This window comes from Bemisia tabaci, chromosome 7, assembly GCF_918797505.1.
Source record: "Bemisia tabaci chromosome 7, PGI_BMITA_v3".
NCBI classification, from domain to species: Eukaryota; Metazoa; Arthropoda; class Insecta; order Hemiptera; family Aleyrodidae; genus Bemisia; species Bemisia tabaci.
Genome location: NC_092799.1, coordinates 32,435,862 through 32,461,885, shown reverse-complemented (window position 1 = coordinate 32,461,885; position 26,024 = coordinate 32,435,862). Strand labels below are relative to the sequence as shown.

At 42.5% G+C, this 26,024-nt stretch overlaps 1 non-coding gene across 1 annotated transcript in view; it reads right to left on the bottom strand.

The window, feature by feature from the left end:
• Window positions 1–23,803, bottom strand: part of LOC109031423 (leucine-rich repeat, immunoglobulin-like domain-containing kekkon 2 protein) — a 586,167-nt gene extending 562,364 nt beyond the window's left edge. Inside the window, exon 1 of the transcript XR_011900278.1 lies at window positions 22,841–23,803. This is a non-coding gene — a transcript (leucine-rich repeat, immunoglobulin-like domain-containing kekkon 2 protein). The remainder of the gene's footprint in view (window positions 1–22,840) is intronic.
• Window positions 23,804–26,024: the final 2,221 nt, after the last annotated feature.

Sequence of the window (26,024 nt, the reverse complement as noted above, 5' to 3'; positions counted from 1 at the left end):
AACAAGATATAAGTGTTTTCTTTTAACATTGGTTAAATGGCAAAAACACAAACGACGTCATTTGTATAATCGAACTTCCATTCAATCTGTGTTCAAAAGACTGGTTAATATCTCGTTCAAGAGTTGATTTTAAAACTGTTGTTGGCAGCGAACACCTTAATAATCGATTCTTTACCGCATATTCAAATGGGGAATTATCGATAGTCGATCATAGCGCCACGCCTTTGATGTGGATACTATTGGATAAGAACGACAGCCTTCTATTTCATACTAAATTATACGTATGCGGGTACCAACCATGAAAGAGTGACGTCAAAACTGCGGAGAGACTCGTGTAGAGATCACCGAAAGTGAGTCGATAGATGTGCAATTTCCGAGGACTGGCTGAACCCCCTCAGGGCTTCCCCCTCCCCTGAGGGATAAAAAGCTCAGTTTCGGCTTTTGAATTACTTTTCATCAAGTCAATCGCAGTTGGCTGAGTTGAGCGCCGTCTAAGAAGAGAGAGGGCTTCGCTTTGATTCTACCATCACTTAGGAGACGGAAATGAGGTTCTTGAGTAGCGTCTTACAGTGACTACATACGACAGTCATTTCTATATCGCCTCTGTCCTCGCGTGCATCGTGAAGAGGAGAAAACGGTTTCTTTGACGTTGGTAGGATTAAAGTGAGTCGATTTGGGAGGGCATCACCATCAACCGAACGCTCGAACTATTAATAGGTAGAGAAATATGTTCCGCTAGATTTGGAGGATTTTAAAAAATTAAAAACTACACGGAAAAAATTAAATTGCTGATTTAACAATTCAATTGCTAAAAAAAAAGACTGCAATGTTTCAATGTAGATTTTAAAACACAAAATTGCTACTTTAACCACCCCCTTTGGTTAAATTAGCTTACGATAGTGGTTAAAGTAGCATTTTTTTTGTTGCAAAATCTACGTTGAAACGTTGCAGTCACTTTTTTTAGCAATTAAATTGTTAAATCAGCAATTTAATTTTTTCCGTGTATGGTAGACTGCAAAGTGTACCAAAATTTCAAGTCACGACCCGAGATAACTCTACTCTCGCCATATGGGAGCACATTTTGTCACTAAAAATATATTTTTCTCTAATTTCCAGCTCAGAAAAAAATTATGAAACATATTGCGAACTCAGCTCATTAGGCACTCTCAGATGAAGCAAGACAATTTTTGTGTGCAAATTCCCCATTGACAATTATTAAGAAAAAAAAAAGAAAAAAAAACATATTTAATGAAACTAATCAAACGTTTGAAAAATGCTTAGAGCACTCAGAATTTCCTGATCAACGACCGATTTTCCTGAAATTTTCCGATGATAGACACCCTGATTTTCACACCATACTCCTCATGGACAGAGTGGTTAGGTGAAGGGATCCATTGATAATTATTTTTAAAAAAAATATATATTTAATGAAACTAATCAAGTGTTTGAAAAATGCTTAAAGCTTTCAGAATTTCCTGATCAACGACCGATTTTCCTGTAATTTTCCGATGCTAGACACCCTGATTTCCATACCACACTCCTCATCGACAGAGTGGCACGGTGAAGGGATGATTCTAAAAACACAGCGAAGCAGGCACCGAAAGGTCTCGGCCGGCGAATCCGAGCTCGCGGAGGTCGGATCTGATCCGCGGTCGGGTTTCCTGGGGGATTCCTAATCCCCCCTCCGCTCCGTCCCCCCGGCCGCCTCACGAATCAGAATCGGAGCTAATCCGAAACTCATCTGTTATTGATACGTGGCGGCGCCTCACGCCTGGATAGCCCCTCCGACTCGACTCGGCGAGCCCGATTTCGGGGATGATTCATCGCGCCGAGGAGCTTTAATTCGATACCTCGGCCAACCCTCCCGGGGGGTGCTCCTCCTGCTCCGGTCGCGGCCGTGACGGCGGAGGTGGGGGCGGGGGGGGGGGGGGGGGGGGCTCGGCGGTGAAAAGCGCGTTATCACGCCGAGGCACTCCTGTCTAATCGTCTGGTTTTTGTTGTTTGATTGAAGGCCTACATTATTCAAAAAGTTCTCTCCGGGAGCGGGACGTGCCTATTTTTTACCTTCACCACCTATTCCGAGCTTTTGATTTCTTTCGGAGAGCCTCGTTCACTGAACCCGTCTCGAGCTCTCAACTGGCTCCGCGCTTCTTACAGTGTCTTGCCTTGGGAGCTCTCTCCTAAGGAAGCGTTCATAAATTTCGTAACGCTCATGGGGGATGGGGATGGGGGATGGAGGAGGGACGATGGGGGAGGGGTAGGGGGAGGGGAGGAAGGAGGGGGAGAAGAGTGTTTCGCCATTTTGTTTTTACGTATTAATGAATAGGAATCAAAGTAACAAGAGCGTTACACGCACTGGAAAAAAAAAAACACATTGGATCTAGAGTCCAGACTCTTGAAAACATTGAAAGAAAAAGGATTCTTGATTCAAGCAGATTTAAATTTAAATCAAAAGGAAATCCGCTCAAATTAAGAGGTTTGGTTCTTGCTTTAAGCTTAAATCTGATTGAATCAAGAGTATTTTTTCTTGTTAAGAGTATTTTTTCGATGTTTTTAAGAGTCTAAACTCTAGATTCAATGTGTTTTTTTTTCCGGGGGGGGGGGGAGGAGAGGGGAAAGGGGTCAGAAATGCCGAAAAAGTGCGTTACGTGATTAATGAACGCTCCCTAGGTAAATACTTTCGTTCGATTAATTTGAGAAATCGCAGGTAGCACATTTACTATCAAATTGGATAATCAAGCGTTGTACATCCCAGTATAATTGAACTTCATTTTGCGATAAAAAACTGCATGCTACACGGGACTGATCCATAAAAGCAATGTTGGAGGGAGCGATGCGCAATAATATGGAAACTAAATCGTAGGGAATAATGAAACGTGTAAATCCAATTGTTTTTATTTAATTCACGCTCACACGTTTCCTATCAGTGCGAATACGTACTAATTATGTGGGTAATTATCATGCGAGTATGCAAGCCCTGCGACAAGAATTTCAGAAAATTTTACAAGTACGGTGTCAATAAAACCCTTGCAAAATATTAGCATTAGAGAACTACGGGAGAAATATTTTCACGAGAGAGTACAGCGTCCTCTTAATAACAGAAGCCATAAAAAAAAATGTTTGGCCAACGTAAACTTGTTCATAGGACCAAAAACATTTGAAATATTGAAAGTTGATAGATAACCTAATCAAGAAAATGAAAATAGAAAAAACCCCAGAATGAAACAAAAAAAGATTTCTTGAAACTATTTTTCAAAATTTACAGGTGAGGTTTTCGCGGCTTACTGTAATTTTGGCATTATATCGAGAGATCCGTGACAAGAGCCTAACAAGAGGAGGATGGAAAGTTAAAAATCGGAAAAAAAGGCCGGCAGTATAATATATAGGTACACTCACAGTCCTTTTTCAACCAAAAATGCTAATTTTTAAAATACTATAAAATTTAAAAGAGAAAAGAGAAACATTCCTCCTCCTAAACCTGAGCTTTACGTCGGTAATTTAAGGATGGTCCTGATGCACGGGTAAAACATGAAAAAACGAAATTGCTAATTAAACTATTTTGCAGTTTAAAAAAGTGTTCGACATGTTTCAATGTAGATTTTACAATTAAAAAAATGCTAATTTAACATCACCCGTCGTTAAAATAGCTTTCCATTATGATAAAATTTACATTTGAAACATGTCAAGACATATTTGTTTAACAATTTAATTGTCAAATCAGCAATCCATTTTTTCCGTCTGAACTTTGATACGCGATGCAGAGATTAAATATTTCACGCTGTGTTCGAATCATATGAACAGAGGCATAACATGCAACACGTCACGCATTGCACTCTTCATTTTGCATATCTAATCTACCGCAGGGGCTGTCTCTGTCATCCCGACATCAGTTCCCGCGACGTGCGGAGCCTGGGAATTTACGAAAGCTCGCGGCAAAAACAAGGAGCGAAAAAGCCCACCTCCTCGTCCGGATGTGATGTAGGTCACGGGTGCATACTGCCGTGCTGAGAAAAAACGCCGTATGATCCTTCAGACGTTGCCAAGTTCCCTTCGATAAAAACCAAATTTACTGGAAAATTAGTGAATATTTTTTCCAACATTTTCAGACCTAGCCTAACCTAACCTAACCTACCTCTCCTTCTCTATTGGAAGGTTAGGCATAATTTATGCCATGGTTATTATTGGCATTTTAGGTTTTATTGTTTGAGGACATCATATATTTGGATTGCATTTTGCAAAAAGGAACCAGGAGCATTCCATTGTTGCTAAGATTGTGCAACTTTTTTGACCTTGCAAATAGAAACTGATCAACCAAACTAGTTTTATCTTTACGCCCAATAAACTATGAATTCCACTCAAAAATTACGTTTGTAAATTAAATTTGTTGCATGATTTCAGTAATTATTTGCAAAGAGTGTAAGTTGCACAAGCCTAGCAACATCGGAATGCTTCTGGCTCCTTTTTGCAAAATGTAATCCATTTACTGTTGGCATAGATGTTGATACTAGGGCGTATTTTACCTCAGCCACTATGATTATTCAGTTCTATCAGTTTATTTCTATTTGCAAATATATTTTTCTTTGTCATAGTAATATTTAGTAGATAAGTAAAATGATACACTAGCAATTGTATAAAGTTTGGATTACTATGATTTATATTTTTAAAAATCGTACGCAATTTAAACTAAAATATCTGAAAATTTCAAGGAAAAATGTGTAGGTTGTCGTCAAAAATACATATATTATCGAGGGAAATTTGGCAACTCTCGAAGGTTCATACGTTGTTTTTCCTCAGGACGGCAGCACTGCACACGCCGGAATCCATTCCCGCCATCGATGACGTCACTCGTCAGGCTCCTAATTGGTTCCCAGACGCAGCGCGGAGCCCAGGCCGTCTGGCAGAAAACAACGTTAGACCGGCGCGGCGCGGCGCGACGTGGCGACTGGCTCGTGCTTGGCTCATCTGCATACTGTTTTGCATAACTTACGGTGGTGCGGCGCCTACACCAATTTATGTCAACAGTGCCCCGTCTCCCGACGATCCCTCGCCCGCCCCCGCGCCCTCGGGCGGTCGGTCGGCTTCGTTTAAAGCTAACAACCCGCGTCTTGTCTTTTCCTTGCCCCAGGTCAAGCCCCGGACAAGCTCCGTGTGAGCATTCCCACGTTGCCATTTTCAATGCTCCCGTTCTATGTCCGTCAAATGTTCCGGGATTATTTTTTGATTTTTTTTAAAAAAGTTCCGAGAAAGTTCCGGAAAATGCGAAAGATCCGGAACATTTCAGAAATTTCTATGGTTCCGGAAAAATTAAGAAAAATATCAAAACTTCCGGAATTCGGTAATAGTACCGGGAAATGGGAGCACCAGCGGCGTGGCGTGCTTTGCGATCTATTGGAATTTCCCCATTTGAAGCTGTGGTAAATAATCGTTTATTAAGGTGTTTTCTGCGAACACCCTGTTTATCGATACTTTTCCATAAGTTTAAATGATCGATCAATCGATATACCTTGAATTACGCCACGCCACTGGGGAGCACTGGCCATATTCTCGCATTAAGTATATAATTCTGACAAGTTGGGAATCTTTTTCCTTGAAATTTTCAGATTCGCGAGGAAAATTTGCGGATTAAATTCTCTAAGAATTTGAAAGAAAAAGATTCACGATATTATAGAAAATCCATGATTCTCGAGAAAAAGTCTTTAAGCTCAGTGACGTGGCGTGAATGATCGATGAATAATAATTCCTCGGATTTGAAGCTACGGTAAAGAATCGAGTATTAAAGTGTTCGCTGCGAACACCCTGAAATCGATCGTTTTCCATAGTTTCAAGTAGCAGACCAATCGATTTATCGCAAAGCACGTCCCGCGTCCCGCCACGCCACTATTTATGCTCATACGGCGCTTCTTCTCAGCCGGGAGGTCCCGGGTCCGATCCCAGTTTGATGTTCCCAAACAACGATTATCTGGGACTGGCTTGATTAGGGTCGGGGGGAGGGGCAATAGAGATGTTGCATGTGTGAGGGATTTGCGATTAGACCATTGATTCTTATGTAAGAGTTCGCGAGAAACACGATGGTGCCACTGGTTTTCTCTGAAATCATCTCCTAAGCTCAAAAAAGCTCTCAAAGTGAGGCCTAAATGGAGGGGATATCCCACCCCACCCTGAGAGTCCACATCTACACCACGACAAACTCTCCATGCAAAGATAGGGAGCAAATACATTAGCAGGGTTGCCATGTTTTCAGTTTTGGAGTCCCCAAATAAAGTGGCAGCCCTGTCAATGTATTTGCTCCCTATCTTTGCATGGAGAGATGGTTTTGATGTAGAGGTGGACTCTCAAGATAGCGTGGGATATCCCCTCCAGTTTGGCCTCAACCTGAGAGCTTTTTTTGAGCTTGGTAGTTGATTTCAGAGAAAACCAGTGGCACCATCGTGTTTCTCGCGAACTTTTACATAAGAATCAATGGTCAAATCGCAAATCCCTCACACATGCAACATCTCCATTTAAGGACGGTAACGCGCAAGATTATCCCTCGTGGAACATTTCAAGTGTACAAAACTAAAAGAAAATAAAATTGATGAACTTTAAAAATTCCAGGTGAGATCGGAATACTCCTAAGACCCCTAACGAGTTTCCGACCGGGCCGTGACGAACACGGGCGAGCGCATCCCGGTAAAAACGGTGCAGCACCCCGCGCTAGCGGACGCGGGTACAAATGCACGAATGTTGTAAGTGCGCATTTATTCGTAATTAACACGGGGGCGAGACCCGGGGGTCACGGGTCCGAGAGTATGCACTTGTACATTATTTATGGAGATAATTAATTCGGGCTCCGCGCGTCGGCGTTAAGCACTATCGCCGCGGCGGCGCATCACCCGTAATGGATATTTATCGTTGTTTGTTAATGCGTCTCGATGCATATTCGCTTGTCGCCCCGGAAATATATCGACTCCGCGGCTCATATTTCCCCCTGATTAATCTCCCCCCCCCCTCCGCCCCGCACGTCCCCGCCGGGGACTCACAAGTACGACTGATTCTCACACGACTCGGGTCGTCAACGCCAAATTTCAAAGGATCCCGATCGCTATCCGATTAATAGTTGGATCGTGTTTGAGTCCCTCGTCGAATGGAGAATTGGCACAAAAGAATGGAGATTTTGCATGTATGAGGAATTTGCGATCTGACTGTTGATTCTTGTGTAAAAGTTCTCGAGAAACACAATGGTGCCACTGGTTTTCTCTGAAATCAACTCTCAAGCTCAAAAAAAGCTCTCAAGTTGAGGCCAAAATGGAGGGTATATCCAACGCTATCTTGAGAGTCCACCTTTACATCAAGACAAACACTCCATGCAAAGATAGGGAGCAAATACACTAGCAGGGTTGCGCGTGTTTTCAGTTTTAGAGTCCCCAAATAAAGTGGCAGCCCTGTCAATGTATTTGCTCCCTATCTTTGCATGGAGAGTTTGTCTTGATGTAGAGGTGGACTCTCAGGATAGTGTGGGATATCCCCTCCATTTGGATCTCAGCTTGAGAGCTTTTTTTGAGCTTGGGAGTTGATTTCAGAGAAAACTAGTGGCACCATCGTGTTTTTTACGAACTTTTACATGAGAAGCAACAGTCAAATCGCAAATTCCTCACTTATGCAACATCTCCATCACCATATCTGTGAGGGTTTTAGCTCGTTTTCCACGATCAAAATGGGTCCAAATTTCAACGGGATACCAATACCGATCACTGTCCGATTGATATTGCTTGATCTAAGAGGGTTTTGGCTCAATTTCCACGATCGAAATGGTTCCAAATTTCGAAGGGATCCCGATCACAATCAGACTGATAATTGGATCGTTTTTGAGTTTTCGTTGAATGGAGAATGGGTCAGTTGCGCTGGTCAAAGAATCGTGTTTTGATGCTTGATTCTTGTAGATTAGCTGAAAGTAATAAGATCAATCCAAACCGCATTTTTCTACGTTCAATATTAACCAAGATATCGCCCTTTGAAAAGTCAGGTTTTTGACGTCATCCAACGCGGCAGTGACATCCTTAGTTTCTTCCTCTTTTGTTCGATCAGTGATGCAGAGGGTGCAACGCGAAACTTCAGTGACGTTCAACGTAAACAAACTGAGGTTCCCTGACTTATTTTGGGGAATTTTCCTAACAATTATTGAAGATATGGCAGGCAGTTAAGATAGTTCACAGACAAAATGTGTTGTTCGAAACCACAAACCGATTCTAGAGAGCAAAAAAAGGTGAATTAGGTAACGAACTTTCCCTGACAGTTTCGTCATTTTCCCGGAAGTTTCTCGGTTTTCCCTGAATTTTTAAAACTTCCCGATATTTCCGCTATTCCCTGACTGCACTGGAAAAAAAAACACATTGGATCTAGAGTTCAGCATCTTTAAAACATCGACAAGAAAAAATACTCTTCATTCAATCGGATTTTTGCTTGAATCAAGAACCAAGCCTCTTAATTTGAGCGGATTTCCTTTTGATTTAAGCTTAAATCTGATTGAATCAAGAGTATTTTTTCTTGTCAATGTTTTCAAGAGTCTGGACTCTAGATCCAATGTAATTTTTTTTTCCAGTGCGCGGTCGAATGTCCAATGTACATACACAATATTTGAGTATATACGTATAAACGCCGAATTTAAATTGACTCACCGCACAATACCATGTTATTTAGAAAATTCTTGTTTCCTTACCTGGAACAGAAAAAAATACATATAAATAAGTAACTTTGTAGATTGAAGGAAAAATGAAGGGTATCAAAAATACAGGGTAACCGTTTCCAAAAATAGTACGTAGATCCAAGGTGTTTTTTTTTTTCCAGTGTGTGGCAACCCGAGCTCATGCACCTTATCCTACAAGCCCCTCAATTGAGGAAATTGAGCAAGGGTGGGCGAAGAAATGGCCTCCCTTAACCAACGCTAGATATCTTCGTATTCTGTGCGTGGGCCTCTACTTCTTTTCCATCGGATATCGAGATGTCTCACAATACTGCCGTGCTAAGGAAGAACGCCGTATGAACATTCGAGAGTTGCCAAATTTCCTTCGATAAAATGTTCATTTTTGAGGAAAGTCATGAAGATTTTTCCTTGAAATTTTTAGGAACTTTAGGTGAAATTGCGAGCAAAATTATCTGAAAAATTGGAAAGAAAAGATCCACAAGTTCACTAGAGAATTCGTCCTTTCTCGAAGGAAATTTGGCAACGCCTGTAGGCTCATACGGCGTTTTTCCTTAGCACGGCCGAATAGTCAAGATACGAGTGGAGGGTTTCTTGCCTCTGACCTCATCCTACAAACCCCTCAATTGAGGACGTTGAGCGAGGGTGGACCAAGAAATGGCCTCCCTTAACCAGCCCTGGTCTTCTTCGTATTCTATGCGTAGACCTCTACTTCTTTTCATCGGATATTGAGTCACCGGGTGATCCCTATACTGGAAAAAAAAACACATTGGATCTAGAGTCCAGACTCTTAAGGACATCGACAAGAAAAAATACTCTTGATTCAATCGGATTTTTGCTTAAAATAAGAACCAACCCTCTTAATTTGAGCGGATTTCCTTTTGATTTAAGCAAAAATCCGATTGAATCAAGAGTATTTTTTCTTGTCGATGTTTTTAAGAGTCTGGACTCTAGATCCAATGTATTTTTTTTTCCAGTGTTTTTCCGACATTTTCCGGTATCCCTGACTGCGGCAACCCTGGATTATGCACCTCATCCTACAAGCCCCTCGTTCGGGGAAATTGAGCAAGGGTGGGCCAAGAAATCGCCTCCCTTAACCAGCCCTGGATTTCTTCATATTCTATGCGTAGACATCTACCTCTTTTCCATCGGATATCGAGATATCTCACAATAGTCAAGATACAAGTGGAGGGTCTCTTGTCTCTGACCTCATCCTACAAGCCCCTCAATTGGGGAAATTGAGCCAGGGTGGGCCAAGAAACGGCCTCCCTTAACCAGCGCTGGATTTCTTCGTATTCTTTCTATGCGTAGACCTCTACTTCTTTTCCATCGGAAATCGAGTCATCGGGTGATCCCTATCGCCTAGCCCCAGCCCCTCAGCGAGGCCCTGAAGCAGCGCGGCTCGGTTGCGGCCGCGGGCTCAATGCATCACGGCTCACGGCCCGTCTTCATATATCTCCGTTAAGCGGGAGGGCGTGATCCCCGCGCGCTCGCCCGATCTTTGTTTCGGGCCTGATGAATGCGTAATGAGAAAAATAATGTATTCATGGCGGTCGCGCGCCACGCCGCACCGCGGTTTCGTCGCCATAAATTAGCGGCCCGTGTGAATAGCTGAGGTGGGCGAGTCGCGAGTTCTAATTTGATACAATCTTCCCCCGCTATCTCGTCGCGGGGGAGTGTGTGCTCTGCTGGGGGTTGAGGCGCCGGCAGACTCCCCATCGCACAAGGGTGAGACAGAGTCTCCGCCAAGGAACTGAGTGCTGGCAATCAGAAACTAGAGCCCCTTTAACTTGAGCAGTGCGCGTGTGTGCCTTTGCGTTTCAGAAGCCATGTGCACGGAGAAAAAAACCTCGTGCGTGGGACCCGAAATTTAGGTCATGTGGATCTCTGAAGTTTTCAGAGTGAGCATCTGAACACTTAAAGTCTAGCTGTCGAGGTTCGGATCACACATCTGAAACTTTAGTTCTTACATCTGAAGTACTTCAGTTCTTACATTTGAAGTACTTCGGTTTTCACATCTGAAAAACTTCGGTTCTCACATCTGAAGTACTTCAGATGTAAGAACTGAAGTTTCAGATGTCTGACCTGAACTTCGGCAGCTAGACCTTAAGTGTTCAGATGCTCAATCCGAAAACTTCAGAGATCCATATGACCTAAACTTTGGGTCCCACGCACGAAGTTTTTTTCTCCGTGTGGCCCGTCAAGCTTGAATTTTAGGGGCCATAGAAGATTTTTTGGGGGCCAAATTGACTTTACGTCTACGTATTACGGCGCATTTAGTGAAAAGTTAGAATCCGGTGCCGTGTGTCAAATAAAATCTCCAAACAGAAAAATTAGAATTCCTTTTTTTTTTTGGGGGGGGGGGGGGAGAGGGGGAGGCGCCACGGCAGATTTCTTAGGCGCATTTGGCGCGTTGGCACCTGTGAGTTTCGAACACAGTTTTGCAAGTCGGCAACATTGTTTTTCTTCCATTTGCTTTCGTTTAAAATATCGATTTTAGGCGAGACAAGCTGTCTAACTAGAAATCGATTGTTTACGTACATTTAAATGGAGGAAAATAGTGTTGCCAACTTTCAAGAATCGCCACTGCTCTAGGATAGGCCACGGAGAAAAGTACTGTGCGGACCATGATGGAGCTCTCGCGGTGCTAATAACGCTTCTAAAATATCGACTCTAGGCGAAACAAGCTGCCTAACTAGGAATCGATTGTTTTACGTACATTTAGATGGAGGAAAACAGGGTTGCCAGCTCTCAAGAGTCGTCACGGCAGGGTTGATAGGCCTCAGGAAAAGTACTGTGCGACCATGATGGAGCTCTGGCGGTGTTAATAACGCTTGTTTGTGCTATCATTATCCTGTTGACGGGGATTTACACCGTCGTTTCCTCACAATGCCCGCTGCAGGATTCCGTCATTTGCATCCCCCTCCCACGCCGCGCTCCATCCCTTAGCCGGTCGCACGCCACGCGGAAGCGCATCGCCTCCAAGAAAACGAGTTTTCGCGCAAGCTTTGCACAGGTGTTTCCTCGACTTTCGCCGCATGCTTGTCGACTCCGGTGATGGATAGATTCACTTATCGCCGAGGAAATTGACCGTCGTTCTCGAGTAAGTTGGTCTAGAAATGTGATGGAGTCGGGCAAGATGGCTCTTAATAGCCGTCCGTAAAATACGTGACGCTAATCATCGGGCTCTTCGACTTCCTTCCTCCCTCGTAACGTAAACGTGACGCGATCTATAACGGCTCCCTAAAATACTAGCCGTGCTGAGGAAAAACGGCGTATGAACCTTCAGGCGTTGCAACATTTTCTTTGGTTAATCGCGAATTTTCGGGAGAATTTGTAAATATTTTTCCTCCACTTTTTCAGATAATTTTGTCGGCAATTTCACCTAAAGTTCCTGAAAATTTCAAGGGAAAAGATTCATAACTTTCTTCAAAAATAACTATCTCAACAATGACAGGCAATGCGAGGAGTGCTGTTTGTGAATGTACTATTTTAGAAATGTTCCCCTCTAGTCTCCCAACCTTTTGGGAAGGTGTGAAAGTTCCGAACTCCCAAAAAGTTTCCCCTTTGATGCATTGAATAATATCCCGAACTGGAGCCCATCATTTAGAGAGCAAACAAAACAGAGAGTATTTAACTACATACTTTTGTCCATCGCGGTATTCACGTGAGAGTGTCTAAAGAATTCAAATGATGTCGGAGCTATACCTAATACCTACTCAATCTGTAAAATACGCGGCAGAATTCTTCATACGCACTATGAATGACTTTATTTCGTAAACGTACATTCTTGAAACTGCACTTCGATACAACTATATTTCACGTTTATGTAGGCTTAATTGTGTGCAACATAACTGAAGGCGCTCATATTAGTAATATTTTCTTTCCAATCGCTTGTTCGACGTTAAAATGAATCGCGTTAAACGGAATGGAACGAAACCACATCATATATTGCCAAATCTAATGGAGAATTTGCAGGTGTCTTAAATTATGTGAATTTCATCCTTAAAATGATACTAGTAGGAAAACTGAGTACGAGGATATCTTGGTTTCTAAATTGGACGATTACTATTGGGGGAAATATGACAAAATAACCTTATCTGCTAAAATTACTTTAATTAATTGCATCGGTGCATTTTTGCAATGAAATTGAATTGTTTTAACTAATTTTGCAACCATCGAATGAAGTTACGTTCCTTAGTCCGGAAACGACGATATACGTTCCATACACTGTGAAGTGAAATAGCGTACAGTTAAAATCATTCGGAGTTAAATCAACTCTTGCAGCTGAGTTTTTTACGATTTTATGTACTCGCTGGTGTCTCAAAGTAAAAGCTGCAAGCAGTTCATCAATTTTTTATGCCCATAGAGGGCGCATCCTTAACTTAGAGATCGTCCTTAACTTAGTGCGCGTCCTTAACTTAGAGGGCGTCCTTAACTTTGAGTATACCCTGTCCCAGATTTTTAAAATCAATCCGACGGGATGATTAAGGATTATATCATGTCAAGCCGAATCTGATGTACACTTGATTAGAATTTCCCTAGAATATTAGAAAGTTGAAGTTCGAAAGTTAGAATATTCAATTTAAAAAGTCGTAACTGTCGAAATGTATCCCACGCCGATCGAATTCGCGCGACGCATGAAAAACGCCTTCATGGCACCGTGATACCTCCCAACATCGCATCAGTGCCCGAATAGTTGTATCCTCTGAATAGACGATCAGATATTGAGAGTAAAACGTGACTTATTACAACTCGCCATTAGTTCCATTTTAGCGAGACCACACCGAGGAAAAAAACACGTTTATTCTACGGTTACCACGGTAGTAATGTCACACGGGATTCCATGGTAGTTGATCTGCGGACTTTGGTAAGATAATTGATGAGCATAGTAGCATATCCATGCTCATTATAATGCAGTATTATGCTCACAGTAATATTCTGCCGTTCTAAGGAAGAACGCCGTATGAACATTCAAGAATTGCCAAATTTCCTCGGATGAAACTTGTATTTTCGACAAAATTTATGCATATTTTTCCTTTAAATTGTCAGATATTTTAGATTAAATTGCGAACAAAATGGTCTTAAAAATTGGAGGAAAAGTATTTACCATTTCCCCAATAAATTTGTACTTTATCAGAGGAAATTTATCAACGCCTGGAGGTTCACACGGCGTTTTTCCTTAGCACGGGAGAATGGAGATGTTGCATGAGTGAGAGATTTGCGATTTGACTGTTGATTCTTGTGTAAAAGTTCGCGAGAAACACGATGGTGCGACTGGTTTTCTCTGAGATCATCTCCCAAGCTTAAAAAAAGCTCTTAAGTTGAGGCAAAAATGGACGGGATATCCCACCCTACCCTGAGAGTCCACCTCTACATCAAGACAAACTCTCCATGCAAAGATAGGGAGCAAATACATTAGCAGGGTTCCCGTGTTTTCAGTTTTGGAGTCCCCAAATAAAGTGGCAACCCTGTCAATGTATTTGCTCACTATCTTTGCATGGAGGGTTTGTCTTGATGTAGGGGTGGATTCGCAGTGGGATATTCCCTCCATTTTGGCATCAACCTGAGAGCGTTTTTTTGAGCTTAAGAGTTGATTTCAGAGAAAACCAGTGGCACCATCGTGTTTCTCGCGAACTTTTACATAAGAATCAACAGTCAAATCGCAAATCCCTCACACATGCAACATCTCCATTACGGTGGGTTCGGTAACATAACCGTATTCACCATCATTTCAATCCTCAAAACCCACGGTTCCACTACCGTGTAATCCCGCGTGACATTACTACCGTGCAGTGGCGTGGCGTGCTTTGCGATATATCGATTGATCCGCCATTAGAACCTATGGAAAACGATCGATTACAGGGTGTTCGGAGCGAACACCTTAATAATCGATTCTTTACCATAGCTTCAAATGGGGAAATATCGATAATCGACCATTCACGCCACGCCACTGCTACCGTGGTAACATTAGAATAACCGTGTTGTTTTTCCTCCGTGCAGTTAGTATAATCGACTTTCATGAAGAAAGAACAAGATAACGGTTACTTATTTTCCTCTCTCCTCTACTATTGACAGAAGCGCCATGAAGTCGTTGCCCGGAGGCCGCTGGAAAAAATAACAGGACAAAAGTGCGCCGGAAAACTTTCGGGGAAATCCACCGCAGCGTGCCACAAAATCCCATTACACACCCAAAAGCGGTGCTCTCGCTGTGAATAGGAGAGGGAGCAGGCCCTACCCCGCGGGGCGACGTATCAGTATGCCCGGCGCAAAACGCCCGCCCACTCTGGAAAGAACGCCGTATGAGCCCGCAGACGTTGCCATATTTCCCTCAAAGAGACCGAATTTTTCCGGAAAAATGTCGCATATTATTTTCAAATTTTTCAGACGATTTTGCCGGCAATTGAATCCTGAAATATCTAAAGATGTCAAGCGAAAAAACGCATGGCAGTGTTCGAAATTCACCTTAGAGTTTTAGGAGCCATATGGCGCATCAAGCCCGATTTTTAGGCGCCATTGAAGATTTTTTAGGGGCCAAATAGACTTTTTGCCTATATATTAAGGCGCATTTAGTGAAAAGTTAGACGCAAGATATTTTCGTAACAGAACTAGTAAGTAGCTGGAACTTGGGGAAGACAAAAACACAAATAATGAAATCGTGAAGAATAGAAAAAGCTTTCACTTGTGGTGCTGAAAATTTCGAAAAATCACCTAAAATGAAAATTCAGATTTCTAGGGGGCAATTTTTAGGGGCCACGTAGGCGCAGAGTCTTCATTTTTTAGGCGCCATGGCCGATTTTTTAGGCGCATTTGGCGCGTTGGCGCTTGTGAGTTTCGAACACTGCGCATGACTTTCCTGAAATCGACATGTTTTATCGGAGGAAATTGGCAACTCTGGAATGTTCATACGGCGTTCTCCCTCGGCACGGGAGTAGTGGAAGGGATTCTGGGGAAGCGATTATAAGAACGCGACGTGCAGTGTTATAACCGGCCGGAGCGAGAGATTTTAAATGTATCTTGACAGGTACGACAGAATAATTCAGCGCAAATAAACGAGATAAGTCATTGTAGCGTGTTCTGGTTCCCCCGCCGCCGGTCCCCGCTCGGAATTGTGAGACGATTTTCCCGGCCGAGATTTTTCCCCCTTAAAATTCAGCGACAAGATCAAATTTTCATCGGGCTGTCTCGTTTATTATGGAGGGGCGCGGCGTCGGCGGAGGCTGCCGATTCGAGGCGGGCGCCGGGACGCAACTGCCGAGGAATTACGTATGCAACCGTAATCATTTCCAACGGTGCGCCACGGCGGTTTCACGGTAGATTTATTGTCATTTTTCACATTATTTTAATGCCTTTCAAAATTACGCGGAGGGAAACGACCGGTTAAACGCACTGCCGTGCTAAGGAAAAACGCCGTATGAACCCTCAGGCCTTGCCAAATTTCCTTGGATAAAACACGAATTTCCTAGTTAACTTATGAATTTTTTCCATCCAATTATTCAGATGATTATGTTCTCAATATCACCTTAAGTTCCAATAATTTTAGTGCCTTTCAAAATTACGCGGAGGAAAACGACCGGTAAAACGCACTGCCGTGCTAAGGAAAAACGCCGTATGAACCCCCAGGCGTTGCCAAATTTCCTTGGATAAAACACGATTTTCCCAGTAAACTTATGCATTTTCTCCATCCAATTTTTCAGATAATTGTGTTCTCAATTTCACTTAACAGGGTGTCTACAAGTCCGCAAATAGTACTGATTTTTTAAGGGCGGTCCGGAAGTACTGAAAAAGTGCGGGAATTCCGCAAAAAGGCCCGGAATTTGTTTTAAATTTTTTGTAATTTTTGTCGCAATTTCAAATTTTTGAAATTGTTTTAATTTCGTCAAATGGAGGTACTGGAAAAGTACGGAATTTTTCTGTTGGAGGAGGTACTGAATTTTTCGAGAATGTACTGAAAAAGTACGTATTTTTGACCAGCCTATTTTAGTTGACACCCTGCCTAAAGTTCCTGAAAATTTCAGGGGAAAATGTTCTTAAATTTCCTTAAACATAAACATTTTAGTGAAGGAAATTTGGCAACTCCCGAATGTTCATACGGCGTTTTTCCTCAGCATGGCAGCGTACCCCGGTGAGCACAGAAGCTATTTTTCTCACAATGAACTCTTTTGCTTGCAACGCATATAACCGCGCGTTAAAGGGCCGTCCGTGAAATACGTACTACGAAAAATCAGATTTTAATGCCTCTCGAAATCATGCGGAAGAATCCTGTCAAACGTACCGCTCTGAACCGAGTAGCTAGTTTTGTCCCAATGAGTTAGTACTCGCGACGTACGTGATCGCGATAAAGGTCCGTGCGTAAAGTACGTAACGCAAAGAATCAGATTTTATAATCGCGTTCGTAACGCACGCATATCCGCCCACAAAATACGCAACGCTTTTGAAGCTTGAAGTTGCAAATTGCGCCGGCAACAGGCGAGGGCAATAGGTTGTTAAGGTTGGCAGGTACGTTTCTTGCAATAGAAATTTCTAGTGTTTAATGAGATCTTAATTTATTTACGACCTGTAAATGACTAAATTTTAATGAATTAACACAATTAAGTCACGCGGAATTTGTGTATGGGATTATGTTCTTGTTTGGGTTTGAACCATTGAAATCGATATTACACCGAATGACGTAGTCACTAAATCAGTCTATCCTGGACCACTCTCAATAAAATCCCTAGAAAATCTAGTAACCGGCACTAGATTTTTATCAGTGGTATTTACTTATTTGATTTTACATCAGCGGGAACGTATGCATTGATTGATGAAATTTTCAGACAAAGCTGTAGGCAAAGAAGACAAAAAGGATGGTAGGTAATAGACGAACTAACGGCAACCCATGGGAGACCCTTTACGTAGTCAATTATTTTCTCCCCTAGTCTATAAGAACCACTCTTTTCAACCGAAAGGATTGATCCACACTCTTTATGTCTTCGTTGTCCATAACTTTTGTCTATCAATTTCTACAATTAGCCCGCTGGTTACTTTAACAGTCGCAACCGTCAGTAATCCACGCTACTTAATTTTCCGGGAATATATTCCGTTTCTACGTGCAAGTAACTGGGATTTGCCTCTCCAAGACGGTATTTTCCGAGCAGGAGCTACCGAATGTGGAAAAACGTAAACGGAGGGATGTGGATCTCCGATCATGGGGGGATTCAATTTGTGCGCCTGCATAGCCTCCCGCAACCGCGAATCGCGGTAGGGGATGGGCCCGGCGTAAGGGAGGAGAGTCTGTGAAGGGACTCCGGGGGTGGGGGGTAATTGATTGACAATCTCGGAGGGTGAAGGCAATCATAGTTATATAAATTTATTCCGAAACGACGCTTAAAGGAGGCTCCGCACATTGTTGCCGGATGCATGGGTAGGTTTCTAGCCCTCTCGGGTGCGAAACTCGTACTGTCTTGCAACGCAAAAACACCGCAAACGCCATTTTACATTATTTGGAAACGATGGATCATAGCAGAAAAACTTGTGTACCTTGGGACAATGTTTTTGCAGAGTTCTTTCGCGAATACTATCAAGAACTTAACCTGAAAATTTGAGGTGCATGGGTAAAATCGTTTTTATTTTATGAAGTATTAAGTTCCAAAAAACGAGGGAAAATCTTGATGGATTTACGGCGTTTTTGCTTAGCACGGCAGCGTAGCCTAACGAAAATATGCTATCGCGTTTAGCGGAAAGGATCAGCTGTTGCCTTTTATGTTAAAAATTACTCCGATTTTAAATGATATCAAAGAAAAAACCAGTGAAATTTGCAGTTCGAAATGTCCAGGATTCTCCTGGTAAAAATGGACTTTACAAGTGTCAATTCGGCAACAGTGATATGTCGTTACGTTCTTTCGTAGGGAGGACGAGGATATAGAGTAGATTTTATAGTGGGATGCATTCTCAGATTTTGAACAGAGTATGTCATAGAGAGTCGCTTGATGATTGCAACCATTTGTATAGTTGAAATCCGAAACCTGGGAAGCGCCATCAAGTTTGGTGAGATTGTGTGACTGTGTTAATAAAAAAGGCGTAAAAATATTATCGAAATTCAGAAAAAAATTCAATAAACGGAAGGCATATAGGTTCTCAAATAGTTAGGAAAATGTATTTCCATCTTAAATACGCTCGATTGAGCGAACCTGGTTTTAAATTTCCATTACGCGTGCTTTCTTTTTATGCTTGATTGATCATTTTAAGAGAACCCATTTTGACTTATGACATCTAGGCTTGAACATTTCTAGAAAAACCTATTTTAACAGGGATTTTAGGTTTTGTAGCTCACTTTCTTGACAATCTACTGGAAGGAGGACATTTTTAACTTATTGTTAGTGCACCGATGTAATTTTTGTAGTTTAGGTCAATTCTGGTAAAAATAACTTCATAAAAATATGGACAGTCAAGAAAAGGAAAAGGGCACTTACAGAAATTGTCAGGGAAAGTATGATATAGAATGTATGGGAATTGTAATATAAAAAGATTTATTTAATTTTTTTATTGTAGAGTGTTAAAAAAGTTAATGATTTTTGACTGCTCGTATATTTCAATTGTATAAAGGTCAAAAAGGTAAAGGTCTGCCGGGATATCGAGAAGAGAGCGTATCCGCAATGAAAAACTGCGCGAGATAATGGGTGTGGAGAGGGACATCGTGCACGATATCAGGTCCAAGCAGTTGGTCTGGTATGTACATATGCGAAGGATGGCAGACGATCGGTTGCCCAAGCAGGTTTTCGATTGGGTTCCTCCCGGAAGGCGACGGCGCGGCTTAGACGTCCTGTGAAAGGTTGGCGACGAGGGGTGGAGGAGGAGATCAGAAGGAGCCAATTGCCTGATGATCTCTAGGCGGATAGCGGGCAATGGCGATTGGGCGTCGGAGAGCGCGAGGCTGCGCTGTGAAAGCGACTGAATGTATGTATAAAGGTCAAAAAGTTGAATTTGAATGCGAACTTTTTAAATTGATCTCAAGACGCTTGAAAGTCTTATGCTCTACCAAAGTAAGCATGCAAAATTTTTCAGCAACATTCTCCTTCTACGGTAGACAACGTGCACATTCAGGCCCCCAAGAATTCAAGACTCAAAACTTGGGCCACAAATTACCCGTTTACCGATCTCTCCGAAATACCCACCCAATTTAATAATAATTTATTCACTCGATATATTGTCTCGTTTTAATGCGTATGCGTGTGTCCTCCGCTGAAGAGGGCGCGGGGGATGAAACAACCCCACACGATAACTCAGCTCGGAATTTTGACTTGTGGTGAATCTGAGAGCGTTGCCGGGTGGCGGTGCGAAATCGCCTCGTCCGCGGGGCTACCGCGATCAGGTGAAACGCGAGCACGCAACCGCGGTGGGAAATCACCCCCCTCCCCGAGAAACTTGGGCGTTTAATTTACGGGCCCGAAAAGTTTGATACCCGGTTGAGAACCCGGTGATATTCCAGGGAACGGAAGTGCGAGAATTAGATCCGCGGGGCGTAAGACAATTCTCCCCACTATGTAAATGAGCGAATTTCCCTCCTTTATGCGATTAAAGATTAATCGATTCCGTCTCGTTCTCGCGATTCGGGTTGTCGGAGCGCTCGCTCTCTCCCTAGTTTCTCCCACGAAGTAGGAGAGTTTTACGATCCCAGTAGGCAACGCCCCCGGTGAAGGAGTTCGGTGGTGTCGGACTGCCGGCATGATTAGCCTACCGTCGGCTGGAAATCGAGCGAATTTCGCCAGATCTGGGCGGCGCGGTGGAATGTCTCCGCCCGCACCTTTTGTTTTGGTCGCTCTCCGAGGGAATTAACTCCAAATGCGAATTAAATTAGATTATCTGACTTCAATGGGAATTATTAAGTTGGTAAAAAAGGCGCGTTTTCCTGGAGCCTGCCGTTCACGCTAATTGTTGCGTATAGGGTGACGCCAAAGTTGTGCTTTGCTTGCCAAGCGTTATACGTTGCTCTGTTTGAAATAGGCCGTTTACTCTTTACTTGGAGAGAAGTCCGGAAGTTGAAAAGTGAGCTTTTAGACTATGAACCGGAGTGAATGACCTCAGACAGTAGTAAAATTTACTACAATTGGTAGAACTTCTGGCGTAAGTATATGAGGAGCAGACCCTCTTGATGACAAGGTGAGCATCGACTAATCCACCTCACTTCAGCGGTCCGATTATTGAAATTGATGGACAAAGCTATAGACAAAGCAGAAATAAGGAGTATAGAGCGATCCTATTGGCTGAAATGTGTGATTCTCATAGATTAAGGGAGAAAATAATGGACTAACGAAAGAGTCTCTCGTGGGTTGCCGTCTGTCAGTCTATTACCTACCTCATTTGTCCATTGCAATCAACCGATTCCACTAACAAGATCCTTCCATATACCTTTAGTCATCTTTGTCTATAGCTTTGTCTATAAAGTTCAATAATCGGCCCGCAGGTGCCATAGGGCTAGTAGTTGCTTTGGAGCCGAATAAATATTATGTAATAATACAACTAAAGGTCCTCACTATTTTGCGTAACAAGGTGGGAAAATAGTGATGGGTCCAGATTATTTTATGGCAGCTCAAACTGCCTGAGCCGAACACTCTCCCACCTCACTTTTGTACTGGTACTCATTAAAGCTCAACATTTTTTACTCTAACTGAAATTTTTGCCTTTCCCAGCACTATTTTACCACCTTATTATAAATTCATTAGTGTTATGCCCCAGGATAATGCTCGATTCTCTTTTTACGATACAAAGATTCGAAACAATTGTTAATAGTGTGGCAAATATTTTACAGAAATAATATTCAATTCTGCATTAGGAGTTTCTTCCATAAAAAGTTAAAAAAGTGTTAAAAAAAAAAAAAAAAAAAAAAAAAAAAAAAAAAAAAAAACCAACGGGAATAAATTTCTTTCCTGGTAACGAGACGGCTTAATAACTGTCGCCTTTCCCTGGATTAATGTTCTATGTGGAGAATGAGATTCCCGCATTACTTAGTGAATGCTTTTGGATGTTTGGTGCTGACGGATTTGCACGACATCCGCTTTCAGCCCTTTCTGATTAGTTGATAACTAACTGAGATAATCACGTTCTGATTCAGTAAAATGTATAAATTTGTTAAAGAGTGCCCGGAAAAAAGGGACCCTAGTTCATGGGAACTCATAATTGAGTTATTGATATTGGAATTTCGAGATAAAAACATGTTCAAAAATGTTAATCCGAGTCAAAGTTATGACGGTTCGGAGTTTACAGTTCTGTGAAGATAGCTCTGCGCGAAATAATCTAAAATTCTAATCTACCATACTCAGGCGCTTCAAAATACAAATTCGAATTTTAAAGCAATTTTACGTCATAAATTGGCGTAAAAAATACAAAGCCGCTGAGAGCATGAACATCACACAAGAGACGTTTTCGTCGAAATCTCAAAATCCGATTTTTTGGCCCTACTTGACCAAAATAGCGCATGTTTTCCCATGGACGGATACATGTGCCACGTTCAAAAGTAGACTCAACAAATGTTACTGATGTAAGTCGACAACAGAGTTTTCAGAGCAGTTCATGTTTCTAATGATAAAACTTCTATGAAGTCCAACTTAAAGTCTTTTCCTACTTAATGTTTCGCACGAATGGTTTGAATTATTAACGGCACCTGATCACGAAAAACTTAAGGCAGGAATTTCAGGACGCACCTCGAAACCGCATTTACGTAAAACCTCCTTGAAGATTCCTAGCGTCAGACGCGATCCTTACACATGAAGCAATTTCAATGAAATTTTAAGTTAGGGAGGTTTTAAGGAGCCCCCTAAGATTTCGATGAGCACTAAATTATCATCCTCTTTTGCTTGACTTTCAACGTCACAAAGCAAAAGTAGGACTATTAACAATTGAGAGGTTTTCAAATGATGCAAATGAAAACCATGTTGTATCTTTTTTGACCAATGTAGCAATGCTGATGAATGCAAAAATTTTCTAATCACGAATCAAATTGGTTGAAAATGAATGAATTTTTACAAATTTAAGGTCCCTACACTTGAATTACTTTAAGCAACATGGGGTTTGAAAAGTATATTCAAAAAGCTTGGTGGTTAGTTATCTTCAAAATTTTACACGAGCAACCTACCCTTAAATCAATGAAAACATTTACATTTAATTTTAAACTTATGAGATTCTCACCTTTTATTCCGGAAATAATGTGTATCCCATGGACTAAATCAATTCTGAACACGGCCCTCAAAAGGGCTAAAACACAAAGTAACTAACACTGTTTCGAACAGAATTCGAGGAGTAAAAGATATTTATTGAACTGCGAAACTAAGAGACAGTGGTGTTAAAACAATAAAAATTACAGCGTCAAATAGCTGAATTTAAATCCCATATAAGGGGTCACTGATCAATCACTGCACCAAGTGTCAATCACAAATAAAACGACACCGGATTAATCCAAACGTTTTTTTCGTAACCTAGAAGATCGTTGATGCAACTTTAAGCAACTTTAAAGTCGAACTCTTGTTTGCACTAGGTATTATTTCGATTCGCGTTACAACGCACTATTTACGTAAACAAATTTAGATATGAAAGTTAAAATCCCCGCTTCAAAAATTTCAAATGATTATGCCAAACCGTTCGCAAAATTACTTAAAGGGGAGGTTTTGACGCATCAAAATTGCAATTAATCTCACGAAATATCCTCTGAAACAAGGCTCATTGGAATAAAAAACCACGGGCGAAAATCCGAACAATGCCGCGTGTACAATCTCTCACAAGGGGCGGAAATTAACCACAGCTGGTCAGTACCGTGACGAGAGAGAACCTCTGAAATTCGATCCCTAAAATCCGGGAATTTTTTGAATCGAGGCAGAGGCCATTAAATGAGGAAAGGACCGCTTATGAAAAAATGATGATGATAATAAATGCGGGCACAAACTACCACCGGTTCAGACCACAGTTAAACCACTGAGAGAATCTTCAAAATCCAAAAAAATCGTGACTGAAATCGGGATATCGCAAGGCCGGCTAACGGCGATCGTCGCGTGCTTTGCGGGTTGCGGAGCGTGGGATCGGAGGCGTCGTCGCTCGGGCGGGCGTCGCTGGGGGCGCGCGGACGAGACTGGGGAGCCGGCGTCGGGGCGCTGCCACCAGCGACGACGCCGACGCCCGCCGCTCGGCCGCCCTCGGTCATCTTCGGCCACCCCCGCCGCAGCTGCCGAATCAATCCCTCGCTGTATCCACCCGGGGTCCGTGACTCCGCGGAAATTGGGCGCGCCACTCGTCGGAGTATCGCCGTGCTGCCGTCCTGAGGAAGAACTCCGTATGAACACTCGAGAATGGAGATGTTGCATGTGTGAGGGATTTGCGATTTGACTGGTGACTCTTACGCAAAAGTTCGCGAGAAACACGATGGTTCCACTGGTTTTCTCTGAAATCAACTCCCAAGCTCAAAAAAAGCTCTCAAGTTGACGCCAAAATGGAGGGGGTATCCCACGCTATCCTGAGAGTCCACCTCTACATCAAGACAAACTCTCCATGCAAAGATATGGAGCAAATACATTGACATGGCTGCCACTCTATTTGGGGACTCCAAAACTGAAAACACGCCAGGGCTGCCACTCTATTTGGGGACTCCAAAACTGAGAACACGGCAACCCTGCTAATGTATTTGCTCCCTATCTTTGCATGGAGAGTTTGTCTTGATGAAGAAGTGGATTCTCAGGATAGCGTGGGATATCCCCTCCATTTTGGCCTCAACTTGAGAGATTTTTTTGAGCTTGGGAGTTGATTTCAGAGAAAGCCAGTAGCACCATCGTGTTTCTCGCGAATTTTTACATAAAAATCAATAGTCAAATCGAAAATTCCTCACACATGCAACATCTCCATTGGTGATGAGTTTGTGTTCGCAGAGGAAGAAGAGGACCGAGGTGCCGCCGGAGAGTCCTGGCGTTTTGAAAGTCATTTCCGATGGAAGGTTATGAAGAAGGAATCCAGACCTTTTCTAATAACCGACTATCGAAGAATGTTAAATTTTCAATTCTGCATCTCTCGCCCTCTCAAATTACACCCGTGCATTAATGCAATTTTAAATTCACCTTCTGGGAGACGAACGGAAACACATCTATTTCCATACTGCAATACTGCATCAAGTTGCACCTGATTCGCGGATAGAGTGGAATTCTCCGACAAAGGGAATGGGTCCCATTCCGCCAGCAATTGACTCGAGCCCTCAACGCCTCAACCTTCCCCCGTGCTCCTTCTTTAATTTCCACCTCCGCTATCAAATTAAACAAGTTCATATAGAGAGCGCTCCCGAACCGATAGACTTCCGACAGAGTCGATTTCGTTAATTAACTCGAGGAGGACGCACTGGAAGAAGATCGCGTTTACGCCTCGGTTAATCTAAGTTAAGTTGAGGTGAGAAGTTGCGCCTTGAGGTATAATCGCATGGATGATCGAAGTCGTCCGAAGTTGCCTCCAGATCTCATCAACACGACGACGCGACGTTCAACTTTGATCGTGTTGATACCGGCGCCGGCGTCGCACGGTGGATCGAGTCAATAAGAGAGGTCGGACAAAATTTGGAAACTTCGAAAGCTTCTAACTTCGTTTGATTACAATTTTGAGGTTCTAAAGTGGTTCCATTGGTTTTTCCGTTTTTCGTTAAGGAGCACCCCTTAATATATAGAACGGGACGAAATAAACATCAAAATTTGCAGTTTTAGTAAAAAATTCTCTCGATCCACTGCGCGTCGTTTAGGGTCGGCTGCCGCACAGTGGATCGAGACAATTAGAGAGGTCAGACATGAAATTTTTGATGTTTATTTCGTCACATTTTACATTTCAAGGGTGCTTTGAGTAGAAAATTTCACGAAAAAAACCAATGAAACTACTTTTAGAGCCTCAAAGTTCTGTATGAACGGAGTTAAGAGCGTTTAAAGTTTCCGACTTTAGTGTCCGACCTCTCCTACTGACTCGATCCACTGTGCGCCGGCGTCATGTGAGGTCGGCTGCCGCTCAGCGCAGCGCACACCTCCCATCGCTTCAGAGCGATCACCCATTTCAAACGGGAAAAAATCGATTGCTAAAACTTTCAACCTTATCAAAACTCTGGAGAAAGTATCAAATTGAAAGAAATACTTCATTTCATCTATGAAGCTTTGATTATTTTTGTGATGAGTCTTCGGGACAAAAATTCATGCGGGCTTTATCCTGTAACCCTTTTGTACATTGTTGTCCTTAAAAAAGAACTATGAATCCTAATTGCGGTACTCAAAGGGTTTCATTCATGTGTTGAACTTTTAAAACAACGGCAACCGACATTTTTCACCAGATGTTAAAAAATGGCGCCCTTCAGAGGCGAGGAAAA